Source organism: Kogia breviceps, chromosome 8 (genome assembly GCF_026419965.1).
Source record: "Kogia breviceps isolate mKogBre1 chromosome 8, mKogBre1 haplotype 1, whole genome shotgun sequence".
Classification (NCBI taxonomy): domain Eukaryota; kingdom Metazoa; phylum Chordata; class Mammalia; order Artiodactyla; family Physeteridae; genus Kogia; species Kogia breviceps.
This window is the reverse complement of record NC_081317.1, coordinates 107,327,481-107,337,346: the sequence shown is the minus strand read 5'-3', so window position 1 is coordinate 107,337,346 and position 9,866 is coordinate 107,327,481. Positions and strand designations below refer to the sequence as shown.

Sequence of the window (9,866 nt, the reverse complement as noted above, 5' to 3'; positions counted from 1 at the left end):
CGTATCATTTATGAAACTCAGACAGACATGACTTACTAAAGCAGAAACTCAAACCAGTTTAATGCAAAAAGGATGGAATTCATGGATTTCCATGACTAGGAACCCAGCATGACTGAAACCAGTTTAATGCAAAAAGGATGGAATTCATGGATTTCCATGACTAGGAACCCAGCATGACTGAATGCGGACGGGTTTCTTGCTTCTTCCCATGCCTCGGCCTCCTCTGTGCGCTGTCCTCCTTCCTTCCCTCTCCAGACGGCCTTCCTCCATGAGACCGGGAAGGTAAGTGCCCAAAGCCCTCATATGGGCTATAGCCCAGCACCCAGCTTACAAATGCCAGGGGCAGTCTTCTTCATTTCCTCCAGCTGAAAACCCCACAGCCCAGCTTGAGTCACATGCCAGTTTTTGAAGCCGAGAGACTGATTTCTAAGACCAGAAGTGTCTGATTGGCCCCTGCAGGACTCCTGTCCCTCTTGTGTCGGGTGGGACAGAGGACAAGATTGACCACATGGGGTGGGAGGGGTGATGCCCCAATGAAAGTGATGTTGGCAAATAATAAGTGTCTCCTATATACTGGCATAGAAATAAACAGATAGGCAGCTGCATGGGTTAATTAGAATATCTAGAAACAGATACGTGTGTATTAAGGATTTATTACAGGGTTTTTCTGGAAATGCAAGTAGGTGGGGAAAGGGTGAACTATTTAATAGTAAATGATATGAAAACTGAGTTGGTGATCTGAAAGCATCAACTTAATATCTGTTGAATACAATGAAATGAATAAATAAAATGAATAACGAATGAATGAAGAGGTCTGCGTTAGAGTCTCAGTTCTGCTACTTATAGCTCTGGGATCGTGGGACAGTTACTTAAGAACTTCCACCTTCATTCCACTTCTTCACTGTTGGAGGATTAAATGAGGTCTTAAAACCACAGAAGCTCCAGTGGAAGTATTGGCAGAGGACACGAAGACATAATAAAAATTTACAACCCTATATAAATAAATGCAAAAAGTACATCGGGAAACATTAGCACTAATGCTCCATTTTGGTGGAGAGGCAGGCATACTCACACATCAGGGATTCAGGTTTAAATTGGTGCAATCTCTTTGGAAAGTGATTTGGCAACACTCAAAATTCTACAAACTTTGTTATGTCCTTTCATGCTGGCATATCACATCTATGAATTAGAACTATAAGTTATAGATGTGAAATTATCATTTTTGAATGACAGATTCCTTTCTATCATCGTTTGTTAGCGCAATTAGAACTGAGCGAAATATCTAACGATATGGAATCACTACCTAAATTATGGTATTTCAATAAACAGAAACACTATAGTCACTGAAAGTGAATCTGTAAAAGAATATTTAATGGATTTTTAAATTAAAACAGAATTTACAACTAGTAATGGAAATAATTCCATTTCAATAAATAACATGTATTCAGGTGATTAAAAAAAGGAGTTGAAAGCTGCTCCAGTGTAGCATGGACTGTCAGATAAGAACAAAGGCTTTTCAGTCTCACTGACCTTGCCCATTCCTGAGCCTGGTATTTCCAAATCTCAGAAATAACCATACATACCTTAGTGCAAAACTGTACACTTTAAATGTGTTAGTGCGGGCTTCCCTGGTGGCGCAGTGGTTGAGAGTCCGCCTGCCAATGCAGGGGACGCGGGTTTGTGCCCCTGTCCGGGAAGATCCCACATGCCGCGGAGCGGCTGGGCCCGGGAGCCATGGCCGCTGAGCCTGCACGTCCGGAGCCTGTGCTTCGCAACGTGAGAGGCCCGCATACCACAAACAAACAAACAAACAAAATGTGTTAGTGCATGACCAGCGCTTAGAAGACTGGCCTGAAGCACATAAGTACTCAATATATAGTATGGAAAAATTGATAACACCCTCAAATGTTAACTGTTGGACAATGGTTTGTTTCCATTCTGTTTCTTTGTTTTCTATAAATTCTTTATGATTCACATGTTAGTTTTGAAACAAACACAAAGATAAAAGTGATTTTATGGGCTTCCCTGGTAGAGCAGTGGTTGAGAGTCCGCCTGCCGATGCAGGGGACACGGGTTCGTGCCCCGGTCCGGGAAGATCCCACGTGCCGCGGAGCGGCTGGGCCCGTGAGCCATGGCCGCTGCGCCTGCGCGTCCGGAGCCTGTGCTCTGCAACGGGAGGGGCCACAGCAGTGAGACGCCCGCGTACCGCAAAACAAACAAACAAAGTGATTTTATAAAATCTATCAAAAATGTGAAGAACATTGTAAAATGACTGGTAGGAAAGAACTAACATGAAGATCGCAGTTATCTTTGGAAGGTGAATTTTTGGCAATGTTTTTCTTTGTATTTTTCTCCATTTTCAAAACTTTTCATAATGAGCATATATTTCTTTAAGTGCTGGTTTTCTATTCTAGACTCCTTGCTGTTTCATCCTCAGCATCCCTTCCTCTTACAAGGGAAAGGTGGAGAATGCAAGTATGAAGTAATGGAAACTGCTTTCTTTGCCAGCAAGGAGATTCTGTTCCACTTTCTACGCGTGCTTCAAGCACAGCAAATCAGTGATAACTGTGGACTTTTTTTTTTAATCCAAAAATTGGTCATGCCAATTTTTATGTCATCTGAAATAGTATTGTTATGGAACTTAATATCCAAATTTAAGACTTTCCAGAAAATCAGAAAGGAAATCTCTCAGAAGTCAAGCCCCCTCTTCTTCGTGGCACACACATGTACAATGTTCAGAAACCGACCATGTTACTGTGTCCTAACAGAAGCATGATTATTCTTTTACCTGTTTTCCCACTACTCCTATCATGTAAGAAGGATCCAGATACTTTTTGCACACCATTGTTTCCATACTTAAGAAGGAAAAGAGTTTGCCGTTACAGTCATTGTTACATTAAATGTATATGGCAATTCACTGTTAGTTCATTGGATAGGTTTTCTTCTGTAAGGTGATCTGCTTTCACTTATCTACAAAGGCTTAATTTTTAATTTAACATTCTTAGAGGGAAAAGTTACCCTGAAATACAAAGAAATATCTATATGTATATAGTACTAAGATTGCAACCTGAGAATAATGGAAGAACGTATTGTACCCCAAGTCTCTCAATTTTCTTGTTGCTAAAGAAAGTGAGTGGGCTTGAGCCCAATGTAAGCTCAATCTTTTTCGTTTAAAAATGTATGTTTGGTCTTATTAACTTAAGAGTCACAGGTTTTCACCCATTTTTAATTTTCTGTTGAATTTCTCTGCTCTTTTTTGGCTTCCTAAAGCAGGAAGACAGCCTAGAGAAAATCAAAATAGATCCAAACAAAATCCACTAGCACCTTGCACAGAATCCATGAACATATTGTTTCTTTTTGCTTGCCTTGCCTTCTCTCTCATAATTTGCAAATGGACCAAATGATGCCATGGGACAAACATGCTTGCCCAGTGGTAGGTGTAAGAGTGGGCTGTATTATATGGATGATCTCCATTCCCAAGAAATGGACTTAAAGGGAATTTTCCTAGCTTGACCTGTAAAGATTGCTTCACAGTGTATGACTTTTGGCACCAATGACCCCACTAGCTCTCACTTGTACAATACTAGGTTGTGTAGGAGCTAAAATAATATTTTGACGGAGTTTTGTTACCGACTGGGGTCCTTGGCCTTCCCCAATCAATAGAAATTGACTAGAGGCCAGACAAGAAATTCAGGCAAGGATTTACTGGGGCCCCGGCTGCAGCAGAGGGGAGTGAGAACAAACAACAGTTTCCCTGGCTTGCTCGCTCCCTGAGGGGGGGGCAAGCTTGTTTCTTACATGGGGTGAGGGTAGGGGTGTGTCCAGGGGGTCTGACCAGAGGGGTGGCTTAGGAGTTTTGCCCACCCCTTAGGTGGTGTTCCGTGCAGGGGGCATGCACAGTACCTGCTTTTGCTCCCGACACCCTGTTTTTGCTCCAGGCTCTTCAAAAGTGGCAGTTGGGTTTTTTTTTTGGTTACTTTGTATCTTTTGTCCAGAATTTGTCCCAACTGCAAATGCACGCAGTTATCTTTAGTCCCATACAGTTTCTTTGTATTCTGTTGCTGGAGGAGAGGTGAGTCCGGGTGCAAAGCACTGCAGCAAAGGGTTCCAGGTCCCAGCCTGTCTCGGTTTGACTTTCTAAAATAATATTTAAAAGGCAGAGTATCTCAGGGTGAGAAGCATAGGCTTTGGGGTTAGACAGACATCATCAACTCGGTCTTTACTGAATGTGATGAAAGGAATGATAAGCAAGGAGAATAAGTTCTAGAGATCTATTATATTGTATATGGCACCTATAATCAACAATAATATATTGTACACTTAAAATGTGTTAAGAGGGCAGATCTCATGTTAAGTGTTCTTTCCACAATTAAAAAGAAAAGGAATGAACAAAGAGGTCTGACGTAGACTCTCAGGTTTGCCACTTATAGCTCTGGATCAGGGGATAATAGTAATCTCTTATAGCTTCCATCTTCATTGGATTGCTGGAGAATTAAGTGAGGTAAAATGTATAAAGCACTTGGTGAACTATATACGTGTTCAGTAATTGCTTTGAGATGATGTCCCAGGCTTCATAAGCACTACAAGAAAAAGTAGGTACTACACCATAAATGTCAGCCAAGATACAAAAATTTCTTCCTGGCTGCTGCTTTTTTCCTTAGACTTGTGGCAAATCTTCTCACACTTGAGGGGGCGGCGCCCTGAGACTGTTACAATAGCTAAATGACACCAGCAAAGGGAAAACATTTCCCCCAGAACAAAAGACAAGTCTCCCTAAAGTTGGAATTGCACCTTTGCTACAAATCAATCCAAACAAAGAAAGGTTATTCCTTCTGAGTCGCATGTCAAAGGTAAAAAAGAAATCTTGGGCTTGGAAAATAAAAAAACATGTTCACATTCTTTTCACTTTAAAACTGTTGCTTTCTGCATTTGCATACACTCTAATAAACATCCCTTTTATTTACTTTGAAAAGAGGGTTGATTTGCCTCTAGAAAGATGATTATTCTCAGAATTTCTGACTGGAAATTCTGGAAGTTCTAAAGGAACTTGTTTTCTCCTAGGTGCTCCCTTCCCCCATTTTGTGGTTTTAGATCTTCCAGGGTCACTGGTCAAAAGTGAACATTCATCTGAAACATAACCCACAGAACTGTTCTATTTTGAATTCATAGCCTGTTGCGCTGCAGCAAGCAACAAGCTCTGTTTAGGAAGGAAATGAACAAACAACAAACACCCTGGCTTCCTTCTGAGCCTCCGAGTTGGACAGGGCAGCCAGCTCAGTCTCAGCTGCATAAGAACTTGGCCTCCATCACTTACACTGCAGAGTATATACGAGACTGGAAAACAGACGCAGTGATGTCAGCAATGCATCAAGAAAGTGTGGCAATCCATTTCCCAAAGAGTAGTGATTCCACAGACCGGAAGCAATGTCTAGGAGCAGAAAAAAAAGAAAAAAAAAAAGCATGCTCAGGGTTTTATTGCCATAGGACCAAGCAGATGACCTGCCTATGTAAAGCAGCCTGGGTCTGAGCAGTTCCAGTGGTTTGTTTCCTAATAGGTACTTAAGTTTTATTCTTTGACAAAGTTGCATTCAGTTTGCCTATAAACATGTAAGAATACTTCCACCAGAATATGTTATCTCCCATTTGCTTGAAACTCTTGCCTCTCTCAATCTCTCTTGCATTTTCTCACTTTTGAAAGAGACTTATACATAATGACTATTTCATTTCCTCTTATATTTATTTGGTAGAATTAATACACCAGCCCACGTGTGATGACGAATGGAAACTGATACTCCTCACTGTTAGGGAAACCATAAAGCATAGTGGAGACGGCGGCCAGCTGGAGAGTACATGCTTTGTGCTCTGAACCGAACTGTGTCCCCCTGCCACCAAATTTGTATTTTGAAGCCCTAACACCCAATATGACTGTATTTGGAAGTAAGATCTTTAGGAGGTAATTAAGTTTAAATGAGGTCATAAGGGTGGGGTCCTTATCCAATTGGATTATCATCCTTAGAAGAGACACCAGTGGGAGCTCTCTCTCTTTCTCTCTCTCTCCTCTTCCCAATTACACAAAGAAAAGGTCGTGTGAGCACACAGTGAGATGGCCTACAAGCCATAGAAGAGGCCTAAGAATGAAACCTACCTTGCTGCCACCTTGATCTTGGACTTCCTAGTCTCCAGAACTGGAAGAAATAAATTTCTGTTATCTAAGGCACCCAGTTTGTTATGACAGCTCCATCAGACTAATAGACCTTGTCAAAAGTAGGCAGCTACTTCTTAGTTACAGATTATTATCACCAGGTAGGAAAGAGTCTAGGATGACTATATATTATGTTTTCATAATAAGACAGAAACCTAGATTTTTACATGAAAGTTTTCTAGATTTTTAAAATTAGTAACTAATAAAAGTTTTAAACCCTGTAAAGATATGAAATGATGGATACAAACTTTTTCATAGCAACATTATTTGTAAAAGTAAAATGTTAGAAATAACCTAAATCAGTAAGGGACTTATTAAATAAATGGTGGAACATTCATGAATGGATGTAGAACTAGTATACACTTTATTAACAAATGTTTTGCAATGCCCTCTTGCAGTGAAATTGTTAATAATAAAATTGATCTGCAGACACAGTTAAAAAATGAATCAAGTGTCTTAATTCTACCATGAAAACTATATAATTTATAATTAATTACAAAATATTTTATTTCAGAGGCAACTACTCTAGATAATATAACAACACTGTCAGGGATACCTATCCATAGAACCATTGTAAATGCAACAGCTACAAATGCAGACCGACAGATCAAGTTGCATTGAAGAAATTAGTGAAGAAAGCAAAGTATATTCTCAGTTTCCATAATCTGGCAATTTCAGCGTAAAATACATTTTCTGTTTCTAGGTAAACTAGAATCAATCCTATGAATATATAATTATAAACAATCCTATGAATATCCAGGGATGCATTTGAAAAAGTTGCATAGCTCTTTCCCTTCCGCGTGCCACTGAAGATCCTGGTGTTGCCATGGGCTACCGCCCTGCCGGTGTTAAAAAGTCCTGCTTCTGCGGAGGGGTACCTGATGCTACGAGCCGTATCTTCTTAACCTGGGGCGGGAGAAGGCAAAAGTGGATGAGTTCCCACTCTGTGGCCACATGGTGTCAGATGAGTTAGAGCAGCTCTCCTCTGAAGCCCTGGAGGCTGCTCATATTTGTGCCAACGAGCGCCTGGTGAAAAACTGTGGCAAAGATTGTTTTCACGTCCGAGTGCAGCTCCAGCCCTTCCACGTCATCCGCATCAACAAGGTAGTGTCCCGCTCTGGAGCTGAGAGGCTCCAGACAGATATGCGCGGTGCCTTTGGGAAGCCCCAGAGCACAGTGTCCAGGGTCCACATTGACCAAGTCATAATGTCCATCTGCAGGAAGCTGCAGAACAGGAGCATGTGATGGAGGCCCTCCACAGGGCCAAGTTCAAGTTCCCTGGCCGCCAGAAGATCCACATCACCAAGAAGTGGGGATACACTAAGTTTAATGCAGATGAATTTGAAAACATGGTGGCCGCAGAAAAGCGGCCCATCCCAGATGGCTATGGGATCAAATACATCCCTAATCGTGGCCCTCGGGACAAATGGCGGGCCCTGCACTCATGAGACCCTTGGCGCTGTCCCCTCCTAACTCATCCTCACCAATAAATCCTACTTTCCTGTCAAAAAAAAGCAGAAAAAGAAAAAGTTGCATAGCATGCGGGGAAAGCTTTCATCGGGTTCTGCACTGCAGCATGTCTAACATCCCCACTAAATCCCAACCTTTGTGACAATCCAAAAGACTTCTACAAATTTCCAACACACTTCCCCGGGGTGGGCAGTTTTGTCTTTCTTTTTTTGTGTGGTACGCGGGCCTCTCACTGTTGTGGCCTCTCCCGTTGCGGAGCACAGGCTCCGGACGCGCAGGCTCAGCGGCCATGGCTCACGGGCCCAGCCGCTCCGCGGCACGTGGGATCTTCCCGGACCGGGGCACGAACCCGCGTCCCCTGCATCGGCAGGCGGATTCTCAGCCACTGCGCCACCAGGGAAGCCCCATGTTTTGTCTTTCTTGAGGGCCACAGACTGAATGTTTGTGTCCATCCCCCCCAAAATTCAGATTTTTGTTGTTGTTGTTGTTAGGCTGAAGCCTTAACCCCCAATGCGATGATATCTGAGAAGTATTAGGTTGTGAGGGTGGAGCTCTCATGAAGGGATCAGTGCTCTTATAAGAAGGCACACAAGATTGCTCTCGTCCTCTCTCTCCACCACGCGAGGACACAGCCATCTGCAAACCAGAAAGACGGATCTCATGAGATGCTGAATCTGCCAGCACCTTGGTCTTGGATGTCCAGCCGCCAGAGCAGTGAGAAACAGTGTTTGCTGTTTAAGCCACCCAGTCTATGGTATTTCCTTACAGCAATCTGTTCTAAGACCCTGATTATCACAGGGCTGTATCAGTTCTCAGGTCTTTTCCTGCTCTCTAACATGTAAGAAATCTACAGAAATGACTGCAGTGTGTAGGTAACCAGAGCTACATGCTCCCAGTAAATTCAGTGATGGGTGGTTATGGAATAGCCTATCTAGAGAAGTAAATATTTTGTGAGATTCCAGATCTCTGAGGAAAAGACAGAACACATGTGGGATGGAGGTTATGAAATCAAACACAGAAGGTGGGCTGTGAACAGAGGGCCTGCTGCTAATGAGAAAGAGAAGCCAGGTTGTCTTAGGTGTCTTGAGAAGCTCTGGCAGACACTAGATACTTCCAGAGGATCAGCTATGGACTTTTGAATGAGAGCGAAAAATGAATGAGCTCAAAGATCTGTGAAGATCCTGATGGCGTTGGACTGAGGTCACAGGCCAATACCCAAAGGTGACAAGAGAGAAACTGATTTAGGATTGAGTAAAGAGTACCACTTTTATCAACTTCTTTGCAAAAATACCGTCAATAAACCTTAAAAATTAAGGGTTCCACATTATTTCACTTCTTTTCAAAGTAAATTATTCTTTCATCGAGGGTCCCTAATTATTGCTGGCTTAAAAAAAGAGTTTCAAGTGTGATGACTGAGACCACAAGTGCATTAGCTCATCTAGAGATTACTGGGGGAATCTCTCTCATTCCCCCATGTGTGTCCTGGTTACTGTGCTTTAAAAATATATCACCCCAATTCTGTGATCTCTACAGGGTGTGATTACATGAATAATCTTGTCAGAACGAAGTATACGTTCCCTCCACGGCATGTCCACCCCCTCTCTTCCTCCACAGCAGTCAGTCAGCCTTCCTTCCTCTCTGGAGTTTATCCCAAAGTTTTTCATCAGCTGCCCAACATGGATCTGGAAATGGAGTAGGGACCCCATGAAATGGATGTTAGGGAAGGAGCATGTGGAAAGGACAATAGAGGGATCCAGTTAAGAAGGAGAGATTGCACATGCAAGAGAAAGAAGGTACAGTCTTTACCGTAAGGTTTCTGAGAAGACATGGGAGAATCTTCAAGAAGGGAATGGATCACCAAAGGAATCAGCAGACTCCTCCCTTCCACCTCCTCTTCCTTCTTCAGCGTCCCTTCCTCCTCCACTTCCCTCTCTCCTTTCCATACTCTCACTTCAAGGTCCAAACGTGCAGAACATTGGTTTGAGTTGCCCGTTGCCTACCTTACACTTCTAGCTTTCGGCAATTTCAAGAGTGCTCCTAATCTGTTTTGGAATAATCCTCGGCTAGGTGAGAGTCATTCCTCAAATGTCATAGCTCTCATCAAATAGTTGGGAATACAATATTCTCCCTAACTTTTGTGGGATAGAGTCTATTATGAACTCGTGACGTCCAGGCTTTTAAAACAAAACACAAA

General features: G+C 42.5%; 1 pseudogene; it reads left to right on the top strand.

Annotated features, from left to right (window-relative positions):
- Positions 1–5,921: 5,921 nt before the first annotated feature.
- Positions 5,922–7,650, top strand: LOC131760873 (large ribosomal subunit protein uL16-like; annotated as a pseudogene).
- The last annotated feature ends 2,216 nt before the right edge of the window (positions 7,651–9,866 follow it).